The sequence below is a fragment of the Bos javanicus genome, chromosome 13 (genome assembly GCF_032452875.1).
Source record: "Bos javanicus breed banteng chromosome 13, ARS-OSU_banteng_1.0, whole genome shotgun sequence".
NCBI classification, from domain to species: domain Eukaryota; kingdom Metazoa; phylum Chordata; class Mammalia; order Artiodactyla; family Bovidae; genus Bos; species Bos javanicus.
In genome coordinates, this window is record NC_083880.1 from 50,158 (window position 1) to 63,146 (window position 12,989).

A 12,989-nucleotide genomic window follows, 5' to 3' on the forward strand; every position below is an offset into this window, starting at 1 on the left:
CTGAGACCAGGGAGAAACCATCTGAAAAGACTATAGGGACCTGCGACTGGTGGTCACTCAGTCCCAGGAATTCTATCTATTCTCATGAGCCAGGCTGGAAAATTCCCAGGTACCAGTAGAATGAACAGGGTAGTCAGCAAGGTCTTGCCTCCAAGGCTGGAAATCATCAGCCCTAGCCCCAGAACCCCTCTGGATGCACCTAGCGAATCATGAGAAGCAAGAGCCACAGAAGGATCTCTGGAAACTCACAATATTGGGAAACTAAATCACATGGATCTAAATAATGCTTGCATCAAAAAGGTAATGAAAAGAGAAAGTACAAAGTATTTTGAACTGAAGGAAAATGAAACGTTAAGACCAGCAGACATTTTAGGGAACTGTCAAGCTGATTCTAGAATTCATGTAGAAAGAAAGGTAAAAAGTAAAACCAGATGGAACCACACAATTGTGACCTTTAACCATGCAGCAAAGAGAGGCAACAGTTGAGCTTGAAGCAAGGGGGTAGCATGATGAGACCTGAATGTTTAAAAATAGGCAATAATTACAGTTGCTGTGCAAACCGAGGTTCTGCCAGGTGGAGTGGCAGGGAAAGAAGTCCTGAGATTATTTTTGTTACTCTAGGAGGAAAATGATGCTGACCTGACTGTGAGTGAAGGCATAGGAAAGAAGAAGAGTCAACAGAAAGTACAGTGAGTGAGAGTATCATAGGCCTGTGGCTCAGAGTACACACTCACTTTCATGTCCTTTTAATGCAAAACAAACTTCTGAGATGTACAGCACTGTAACATATCCCTGGCTCTAGAGAAGTACTGACAAGGTGTGCATATATCAATACTCTATACACAGACAGGCTTTCCATTAACATTTACACTGCGGTCCTACCTTTACACCCCACGTTGAGAGGTTCTAATTGCAACATGGAGTTCGTAGAGTAAAACACATCACCATCCTCAGAAACAGTCTCGGACAACTGAGTTAAGTCGTCCAGTTCGTTCACGTAATTAATTTGTTCTTTAACCTACATGTAAACAATACTGTTTTACAGTGTCCTTAAAATATGTAAAAATACACCAAGTGTACAGAGGTAATAAATCTCCGTATCAAAACAAAAACAGACATTTCTTAAAAGAAGAGATTTTTATCAAAAGGATAACTTTATCAACAGTGTTCTAAATGATGTGTTCAAAGTAGACTTCTCTACAACAAAGGAAGATTTTATATTTTGCCACTATTCCTTTGACAAAGTATTTTCGACAAGGATAATATTTTTGAAAGTTCTTTTTTTTTTTTTTTTTTTTTTTACTGTACCTTCTTATTTTCATACTGTGTTTTCCTTGCAGGCCTAAAAGAACAAATAATTCTTTTCAGGCCAATATTAAATATTCAAAAATACAAACAATACCTAAACTTTTTTTTAATACAAACTCTTTGCATTGGCAAGTAATTGTCTATAAAGGATGCAGAAATAAATAAGAGCAGCATTAAAGGACACAGAAAATATATCAGTAATATTAATAAAGTATTAAAGTTAGATCCAAAGAAAAGGAAAAACATAAAGTTACTTGCATTGTGTGATAGGAAACAGTATACCAGTGTTTTTGCACCTGTCCTTTTCAATAAGAGCTAACTTTTATGGCAATACGATCTATCTGGGAGGTATTCCTTCAGTCCTTCTAAGAAAGAAATCCATTTGAATAACCAAGATATTAGCTTTTTGAGGATGTCCTATGCATCGGCCATGCATTATTAGAAGCACCTGATATGTCCTAAAGGCATTTTCATTCCCACAGTCATTCTGGGAGATAGGTATAGGAAGAAATGGAGCACACAAAGGCTGAGGAACTTGCCCAAGCCCACTCAGCATGTCAACAACAGACCCAGAATTCAAACCCACGAAGTCTGGCTTCAACACTGCTCTTCCAAAATATGCTGAGAAAGTAATATTGAAAAGTCTTTATAAGTAATATGATAGCAAATGAATCTATAGTATTATTTCAGGTCTAGCTATAGCTATAAATAATGATTTCTGAATCTTAAAACATATTTCTCAAAAATTAAAAAGACTTCAGAGGTAGGCAAGCCTGCAAATCTACTGTCAATAAAGTTTTGTTTTCTGTAAAGAAATTCATTAATAGGCACTCATTCACCCATTCTGCTGTTTCTTCATGCATCTGACATACATGTATTGAGCACATAATATGTGCTAATGACACCCTTAGTAAAGGAAGCACGGGTTTTGTCACTTAGATCTTTATCATGAAAAAGGAATAATTTCTGAAAGACTGCTAATAATGTTTTTCTATTGAATATAAATAAAATCTTCCCCCTTTCCCTGGAATCTATAAACAACTATGAAGTTAATATGATGTGATGTTTCAGAGCACCTTACAAAATCATAGCTACTCATCATGTTACTATCAACTAGAATCATCAAGGAATGACGATATCTTATTCAGTATAGCCTAAGTGTTTGTAAATTCACAATTATGTAATTTTTGAAAATCTATATATGATAGAATTAACTTAAGCAATCATCTGCATATTCCATTATGTAGAAATATTACACTTCAGAACCAATGAACAAGCCCTTACCATAAAACTATACATGAACAGAAGTAGTATGTACAATTAGTTCACTGTAATAGTTTAAAGATAATGTCATACAATCAATAAGCTTCCTAGTATTGGAAATGCAAACAAGACTAAACTAAATAAACACGCCGTCTGCTGGCTCATTTCCAATAGCATGCTGCTGCTACTGGTAAGTCACTTCAGTCGTGTCCGACTCTGTGCGACCCTATAGACGGCAGCCCACCAGGCTCCCCTGTCCCTGGGATTCTCCAGGCAAGAACACTGGAGTGGGATGCCATTTTCTTCTCCAATGCATGAAAGTGAAAAGTGAAAGTGAAGTCGCTCGGTCGTGTCTGACTCTTAGCGACCCCATGGACTTCAGCCTACCAGGCTCCTCCGCCCATGGGATTTTCCAGGCAACAGTACTGGAGTGGGTTGCCATTGCCATCTCCCTCCAATAGCATACATACTCTAAAAGCTCCCTTGTTAACATAAAACAAGTAACACCTGTGAACTCCACATTCCTCTTCAGTTACCATCCAGTTCTTCATTGCCTGTCCCAATAACATTCCCTACTGAATGTTTACATGCATTCATTACAGTCCAGCTTCCAAGGGCATTATTTACTGAAATGACTTCTGGCCAAAGGCACTGGTCCTCACCTTAACCTTTCAGCAGTGTTCGTCCACTAGAGTTGAGCAATCTCTTGTCTTGACCTGAGCACTGTATAATGCTGCTCTATTTCCAGAAGAAATATTCAGTGCTAATATTTCTTCCCCTACAGACAAGGAATCTGTAGAATATACCTGTCATCACCCTGATCCACTTCCCTTAAAATGCTGTCATCATTTACGTGCAGCAGACCACCAGTCAGTGAATCAGTCTTCTCAAATATTGGTGCAATCACACGTTCATCCGGCATCCATTTGTCAACATTCCTTTTCTGTACTTCCTTCCTGTGCACTCCAGGATCGCTACTTTAAAAAGTCCACAGAAAAGCCAATGTTATCCAATAATTCAACTGATAAAGAATAAAAAACAACCAATTCTTATAAAATTCCAACTCTTATCCATCTTAAGTCATTGATTAATTCACAAAACAGTTATAGAGTACCAACCATATGCAAGAAAACGAATTCTTCCTTCAAAAACAGATATGATTATGATACAGTATGATATATAAAACTTGACATATGAAAGTGGTAAGTGAAATAAGGAAGGACTTGCAGAAGAAGTGAAGAGAGGTCATGAGAAACACAAAAGGGAGAAAATCATTCTACTTGGAGATTCGAATGTGAGCACAAACATCGGGCACAGGGCATCTGGGTTGTTTCCAAGGAATCTGGAAGGAAGAGCACAAAATACATGGAAGAAAGTAAAGAGATGCATCTGGAAAGACGCTGTGAAGAACCTCAAGGGCTACACTGAAAACTTGGAGTGCACTGGCTAAGTGCCTTGACTCTTAGACATGGGAGTCATAAGTAGATTTACACTATATTTTTTTGTTTTGCTTCTAAATATAATAATGGTGAATTTAGGGACTTCCCTGGTGGCCCAGTGCTTAGGAGTCCACCTACCAATAAAGGGGGAAGGCGTTCCATTCCTGGTCAGGGAAGATCCCGCATTAGCTGTGTGCAACTAAACCATGCTACACAGCTACTGAAGCCAGCACCCTAGAGCCCACGCTCAGCATCAAGAGAAGCCACCACACTGAGAAGCCCAAGCACTGTGGCGGCAAACACCCAGCACAGCCAAAAATAAATGAAAAAGAGAATTCACAGAAAAAAGCCACACTTAATTTAGGTGGTATTTTAAATGACATGAGGCACATATACCATGAAAGAAGAAACCAAGGAAATATTGGCCAGGGTAGGAGAGCTCATTTTTAAACCACCCACATGATGCAGTGACAGCAGCATCATGGCTGGAAGACCGATGCCTCATCAGTTCTCCCGCCACTATCAGCAATTTGGCCTCCCTCCATGGACATACTCAAAGTGCTAGGAGAGAAAAACCTGCCAGCCAAGAGTACTCTTTCCAGAAAAGTAGTCTTTCAGAAATAAAAGAGAAATAAAAACTGTCCCAGACAAAGCAAACCTGATGGAGTTCATCACCACTAGTCCCGCCTCATGAGAAATGCTGAAAGAAGTCCTCAAACTGAAATGAAAGGATGTTCATTAGTGACAAAACAAATTTAAATATACAACACACTAATTAAGGCAAATTGCAGTCAAATCCAGAATACTCTAATATGTAACATGGTGGTATGTTAACAAAGGAACTCTAGTAATAATGCTAGGACAAGAGTATTAAAAATAACTATATATCTAGTAAAATATAAAATCTGTACATCACAAACTTTAGCTCAAGTTAGAAATTATTTTATAGGAATGTAACAAGGGATGTGCTGTTAAATACTGATATAGGATTACCTATCAGAACCCTCATTATGCATAGCAGGAAACTCCTGGTTGCTGTTTCCTCCACTCTTTCTCTACTGAAACAATTCACTCTCATCAGCAGCATCGCATATGTTCTCTGATACTTCCACTTCACTACTTTTGTGCTTCTTTTCTTCTTCAACCTTTAATGGAAGTTTGACACTAAGAATAATTGCTATGTATTGATTATAAAGATCTTTGTTTTCAATTTTATTATTTGACTCAGTGCTCACCCTGAATTTAAGTGATAAAAATATTTTTGGGTTTATTTTAATTTTATCACTTACAAGTCACTGAAATTTTTGTAAAATCTGCTCCTTTCTGTTTGAGGAAAAGAAACAAAATTCCCCCAAATTTCAAAAATTCCTTTCTTAATAAGAGGCAATTATTCATATTCAGTCTTCCCCATCTGACTGGCAGAGACAGAGCAATAAAAAGACAAAGACACAAAATCTGTCCTCTTTGGTCTTTACTACCTGGATTTTCCATTTAACAGCTGGATATAGAGGATGTGACAACTCTGGGCCTCAGAAAGGAAACATTCTTCTCTCTGCACTAAAGATATTCTTTCCCCTCTGCCTTTTACAATTCTTTTTTCACTTGGATCCAGGAGATAGCAAAAAAGTGACAGTATTCACTAAATTAAATGAACCAGAGTTTACCAAAACACAAGGAGCAGAATGAAACTGAGGAGTTGTTAGTTAGTGTGGAATTCTGGAATATAAGGAATGCTTCCCAATTCCACATTCAATAACCATCAAACCTTACAGCTAGAGGGTATAGAAATAATTACCTAGTATTGCCCCACTATTTACCAAAAACAGCAATAAAATTTAAAAAAAAAATGTTCAAGGTTTTGTTTAAGGCCCCTAAACTGGCATTCCCTAGCATTTTATGGCACCAAAAGAGATGATACAATTCTGGAATGTTGAATATTATATATATTACCAAGTGAATTCATCAGATTAATCAGATAAGTTAAAAGTGTGACTTTGGTACAGTAACTCAATGCCTTAGTTGGGGGTAGGGCTCATCTCCTTTTTTTTTTTTTTAACAGGAGAATACATAAAGTTTTTGTGTTTCTTTCTTTTTTTTTTTTTTTTGTCTTTTTGTCTATTGTTCAAACTCACTCAAAGCACCTCGTACACAAAAAAGCAAACAAACAATTTTAAAAACCTATTACTGAAGAAAGAAAATCTCACATCATCTCAGAACTCCTTTGTAAATAAACACTTATTTTTTTTTCTTTTTTGCTCAGGGTTTATACTACCTGTGGGCTTCCCTGGTGGCTCAAATATTAAAGAATCCACCTTCAATGCAGGAGAACTGGGTTCAATCTCTGGGTTAGGAAGATCCTCTGGAGAAGGGAACAGCTAGCCACTCTGGCATTCTTTCTGGCCTGGGGAATTCCATGAGCAGAGGAGCCTGGCAGGCTACAGTCCAAAGGTTTGCAAAGAGTTGGACATGACTGAGCAACTTTCACACACACACACACACACACACACACACACACACACACAATCTATGTAACAAAATCACACATGTGAAAACTTTCTACATTTTAGTAAACAACATAATGGAAAGGTCTGTCTCAAAAGAAACATCTGAGAGTGCTGATTAAAGCATATGTGGGAGCACATGTATGTTATTAAAAAGATCCTGAAGTGGCCATGCTGGAAATCTAAGTGCCCATCGATTGCAGAAAGCAGAGAAGATCACACATATTCAACCACAATGAAGAGATTAGAGGGAACACATGTTCAAATCCCATCTCCCAGTCAGTGCTTTCTTCCCATCCTATGGAAATATAACTTATATTTAACCCAACAGAGTTAAAGGGGGAAAAAAAGACTCAAAACCCTAGCTGATTATTCTTCTTAAGCAATTTCCTTGGTGCTTATTCTGGCTCAGAAGCCCACATGGTAAATAGCTAAATGAGTTTTCCAGTCCATATGAAGACTGACAGAGAAGAATTAGATATGAGAATTGATTGAAGGACAAAAGCCATGAAAATAGTTTCCTGAATTCCTGTTATTAAGATAGTAATTGATTTCTACACACTTACCTCTTTGGATGACCCCGCTTTATTCATAAATGGAAAATCAAAATGGACCACATCATCAAGAAAGAGAAAAACCAAAGCAAGAGAAAATGAAAAACTCTTTTGGAAGTTAAATTTTCTCTTTTTCCAGAGCCAGCAACTCTACTTTAAACATGTCTATTTCATTCTTAAACCTCAACATATCCTTCTCTTATTCTTCATTAACATACACTTCAGATGTGCTGTGACTATTAGGTGGAGAAGAATTCCCATTTTCTAATTTGGGTTCCATGCTTTTATTGTCACTAGCGCTGCAATTATCTGCATGCAGTGGCTTCTGGAACCAGTCCTGTATCGCTTTATTTTTCAGATCAGTATTTTAAAAACAGCAAGGGGAATGTGAATTTTTATTTGAATTCTATGTTTCATCTTACCAGAGTAGACAAGCCACAGACTAGAATGACATGCCTGTCCCATGTCTAATTTCTGATTAGTTTGATCTTGCCTCATATTTTGTGACATTTGCATATCAAGCTCTTGGTCTTTCACTTCAAATATAACTACCAGCTCCCCTACTTTTTTTATTTTCTGTATCGTTATAAAAAATCTCCTCAATTTTCATAAACACATGTTCAATGTCTAGTTGATCATTTTTAAAGTCTACTTTATTTTCAGGGAAACAAAGCTTTGAAGATGACCGACAAGTCTATCCAAGGGACCCAGAGTTTACAGACCACAGAAAAACATTTTTGAGACTGGATTCTTTTTCTTCAGGAAATGCTTGGAATACTAGAGAAACAGATACTCCAAATGTATCTTTTTCCCCACAATCAGGTATATTATTTGTGAGATTAGGAGATATTTCCTTTTGTTTTGCTCCTTCTTTAGGGTTATCATATAGTGGATCTTCTTCAGGAGAAATGGAAATTTGGTATTCCTCACAAAATTTCACTGAACTTCTACTTTAACTCATTTGTGATGGGTGTTAACTTATCTTTCCATTCTAATTTGCCTTGTTTGATACACATTTTCTCATACAGTACTACACCAGATATTGAAATTTACAATTTTACATACCTGTGCATGGTTATTTTCATCTTCATCAAGTTTTTCTTGTTCTTCCTCTGTTATCATTTCCAAGTCTAGTTCTCTTGACAGATCTGCATGTTTAGTTAAAATTACTTAGAATGTTTAGATAAAAGACATAATCCTCACTTAAAACAGATATCTAAAACATTGTATGAAACAACAGATTAAATCAATCTTAATCTTCAGCTGAATATTTACTTCTTAAGAACTACTTCCAATGACCTGAAAACTTCAACAAACCATTTGGGAAATACCAGATGTCACCAGGTTACAGGCACACAAACAGCTCAAAGATTCAGTCACAGATTGATTCAAACATAAGTGAACAAAACAATCAGAAACCAAACAAAATACAGGACAGACATATAAAGTCACCATACATTCTCTTCTCTACTTCATAACATGACCTTTTTAACAACATGCCAAGCATCAACTGCAAAATTATTCATGGTTTACAAAATTCCTCTTGCTTTTTAGCTTTTATCAGTTCCTTCATCTGAAATGCTTCCCTCTACTCTTCCAACAAATTACTTTTCATCTTTTAAGGTTCAAGCTGTTTTGTGAAGTTGTCTTTGATTACTGCCATCTTTCCCCTGATAAAGAGGTATGCCTTTCCTTTTAGCTCCCTTAGTACTTTAAAGATTTTTCTAGTGTATCTTTCTAGATTTTCCTAGTGATAGATATAGACCTGAACTGTAAATTATTTCTTTACATCTCTATCCTCTTGGCTCCTAGACTGCAGAGGACAAGCTCTTAAAAGTCACCTTGGTATATATATCATGTTTTTTTATTATTATTTATTTTTTAATTGAAGGATAACTGCTTTACAGAATTTTGTTGTTTTCTGTCAAACCTCAACATGAATCAGCCATAGGTACACATATATCGCCCATTTTGAACCTCCTTCTCATCTCCCTCCCCATTCCACCGCTCTAGGTTGATACAGAACCCCAGTGTATCTTATTCAATAATTATTTATCGGGTTTCCACTAAGTACTAGACACTGGAGTTTCACAAAAAATGTAGAAAAAGTTGTCAGGGATGGCTTTTCTAGAGATAATGCCTGAGTGCAGACTTACACAGTTCAAGGGGACAAAAGGCAGGAGAGGGAGAGCATTTCAGGCTGTAGAAAGATGGGGAGAGAAGCACACATACCACAGGGTAGATATTTGTCCAAAGTGAAGGGATGGGACTGATGAAGGTCATGGCATCCAGTCTCATCACTTCGTGGCAAAGAGACAGGGACACAATCAGAACAGAAACGGGCTTTTATATTCTTGGGCTCCAAAATCAATGCAGATGGTGACTTCAGTCATAAAATTAAAGGACACCTGCTCCTTGGAAGAAAAGATATGAAAAACTTAGCGTATTAAAAAGCAGAGATGTTACTTTGCCGACAAAAGTCCTTCTAGTCAAAGCAAAGGCTTTTCCAGTAGTCATGTATGGATATGAGAGTTGGACCAAAAAGAAGATTGAGCACCAAAGAACTGATGCTTTTCAACTGTGGTGTTCGGAAAGACTCATGACAGTCCCTTGGACTGCAAGGAAATCCAACCAGTCAATCCTAAACAAAATCAGTTCTGAACATTCACTGGAAAGACTGACGCTGGCGCTGAAGCTCCAGTACTTTGGCCACCAGATTTGAAGAGCTGACTCATTAGAAAAGACCCTGATGCTGGGAAAGGTTGAAGTCTGGAGGAGAAGGGAATGACAGAGGATGAGATGGTTGGATGGCATCACCAACTCCATGAACGTGAGTTGAGCAAGCACTGGGAGATGGTGAAGGACAGGGAAGCCTGGTGTGCTGCAGTCCCTGGGGCCACATAGAATCAGACATGACTGAGCAACTGAACAACAACAACAGGGACAAGTGACGAGGGCACCAGCAGCAGTTCAGAATTCGACAGCAAAGGACTGAAAGGGCTAGAGACAGAGGGTCAGACAGAAGTCAGATTATGAGACCATCAATGGCGCTTTAAGAGGTCTAGAAATTAATGTTACTCAGAGTGCCTCATGGTCACGTGTGCTTTTGAGATTGGTGACTCTAAACACCACGGGAGGGAGGAATATGTGGGTATATTAATAACTGGAGGAAGGCGAATCTGAAGGTATTAACACTGGGAATAACAAGGTGATGCAGGCCTGAACTGAGGGAGTGTTTACAGAAATATTTAGATTATGAAACTTTCAGGGTACAGTATAGAATAAATCTTTAAGAAACCAATAAATGTACAAATCCAGGGACCCTGAAGGATAAAATAACTGCTTTTTATTTTATAAAATGTACTGACTGAGAAAAGTAATGCTCAAAATTCTCCAAGCCAGGCTTCAGCAATATGTGAACTGTGAACTTCCTGATGTCCAAGCTGGTTTTGGAAAAGGCAGAGGAACCAGAGATCAAATTGCCAACATCCGCTGGATCATGGGAAAAGCAAGAGAGTTCCAGAAAAACATCTATTTCTGCTTTATTGACTATGCCAAAGCCTTTGTGTGCATTACAATAAACTGTGGAAAATTCTGAAAGGGATGGGAATACCAGACCACCTTATCTGCCTCTTGAGCAATTTGTATGCAGGTCAGGAAGCAACAGTTAGAACTGGACATGGAACAACAGACTGGTTCCAAATAGGAAAAGGAGTTCGTCAAGGCTGTATATTGTCACCTTGTTTATTTAACTTATATGCAGAGTACATGATGAGAAACGCTGGACTGGAAGAAACACAAAATGGAATCAAGACTGCCCGGAGAAATATCAATAACCTCAGATATGCAGATGACACCACCCTTATGGCAGAAAGTGAAAAGGAACTCAAAAGCCTCTTGATGAAAGTGAAAGTGGAGAGTGAAAAAGTTGGCTTCAAGCTCACCATTCAGAAAATGAAGATCATGACATCTGGTCTCATCACTTCATGGGAAATAGATGGGGAAACAGCAGAAACAGTGTCAGACTTTATTTTTCTGGGCTCCAAAATCACTGCAGATGGTGACTGCAGTCATGAAATTAAAAGACGCTTACTCCTTGGAAGGAAAGTTATGACCAACCTAGATAGCATATTCAAAAGCAAAGACCTTACTTTGCCAACAAAGGTTCATCTAGTCAAGGTCATGGTTTTTCCTGTGGTCATGTATGGATGCTAGAGTTGGACTGTGAAGAAGGCTGAGCGCCAAAGAATTGATGCTTTTGAACTGTGGTATTGGAGAAGACTCTTGAGAGTCCCTTGGACTGCAAGGAGATCCAACTAGTTCATTGTGAAGGAGCTCAGCCCTGTGATTTCTTTGGAAGGAATGATGCTAAAGCTGAAACTCCAGTACTTTGGCCACCTCATGCAAAGAGTTGACTCATTGGAAAAGACTCTGATGCTGGGAGGGATTGGGGGCAGGAGGAAAAGGGGACGACGGAGTATGAGATGGCTGGATGGCATCACTGACTCGATGGACGTGCGTCTGGGTGAACTCTGGGAGTTGGTGATGGACAGGGAGGCCTGGCGTGCTGTGATTCATGGGGTTGCAAAGAGTCAGACACGACTGAGCGACCGATCTCATCTGATTGACTGAGAAGAAAATGATGAACATGAACTGACTGAAGTGGCTTCTATCTATTTTGTGGTTTTCTTATCTCACATCGTCCAGTGTTGAAGGGACTCGTGTACACATTTTTATGAATTTGTTTTTCCTGGACCTACCAAGCTCATGGAGAGACAAGAGCAAATGACTCAGTTGTATAGACTAAAAGAAGAAAAGAAAATCACGGTGAGTTTAGAGCCTGTAGTCACTATTCTAGGACATAACTGAGAATATTCTGTAAATGCAAGGTGAGGATAGAAAAGAAAAAAGTACAGGAGTGAATAAAGAGTGGATGATTTCTTACATTTCCTGACCGTATGACTGATTAAGGGCAGTAAATTAATCAGTATTTATGGACAACACATTCTTAGACGTGGTTACTCAATGGACTGGGCATCCTAGTAGAATCAGAATTGACTTTCTATATACTGCTTTTAAGTGATACACCACTCCTTTATACCAACCTCCCTTGTGTACTCTTAATTCATTACAAATACTAAAACAAGTTGATATACTATGTGAACACAAACTGAGAAGGAGGTACTATGTAGCAAATTTCCCATGACTCCCATTCCCACTGGGAAAGCCAATTCTAAAAAGTATGAAGTCACAGAAAACACAAGAAATATTTTAGTATTTGGTATCCTAGTTGTTTTTGCTGTTATACTGAATATAATCATGACTAATACTTATGAATTGACAGCCTTATAAAAACATTGCTATGAAGTCCTATTTTGAGAAGGCAGTCTCTAGATGGCTACCTAGTCTCCCAACTAGTCCCAGAGTTCTAAACATAATCCTGCTACCCACTCTCACGTGTATGCTAAACACCAGCCTGAATGAACTTACGTTTTCCTAACTCTCTTTGTTATTTATTGTATTACTATGGTCAGAGGGAGAATGCAAACACCTTGCTAAGGGGTATTGATTGGCTGTAGGTTGCATAAAAGGAGTCAGCACAAGGTAGACTTTGCCACAGAATCTAATTTGGAACCATCAGAAGGATGGTAAGGCTGTGCCCAGGTGGCCCATGGCTGAGTGCTCTGGGCTTCTGCATTACCTTCTTTGCTTCCTCTGTTTCCTGCCAGCTCCGACTTGCATAGCTGACAGAGTGAGTAATTCCCTACCAGGAACACCACTACAGTCTTCATCTTCATTTTATCTATTATGGTCTTCTGTCCAAATTCTGTGGACGCTGACTGATTTTTGGACATTGAATGGGACACCAACGCACACTGACCATCAACTTTCAAATGCCTGGCTCTTTGACAAGTCTCATTATT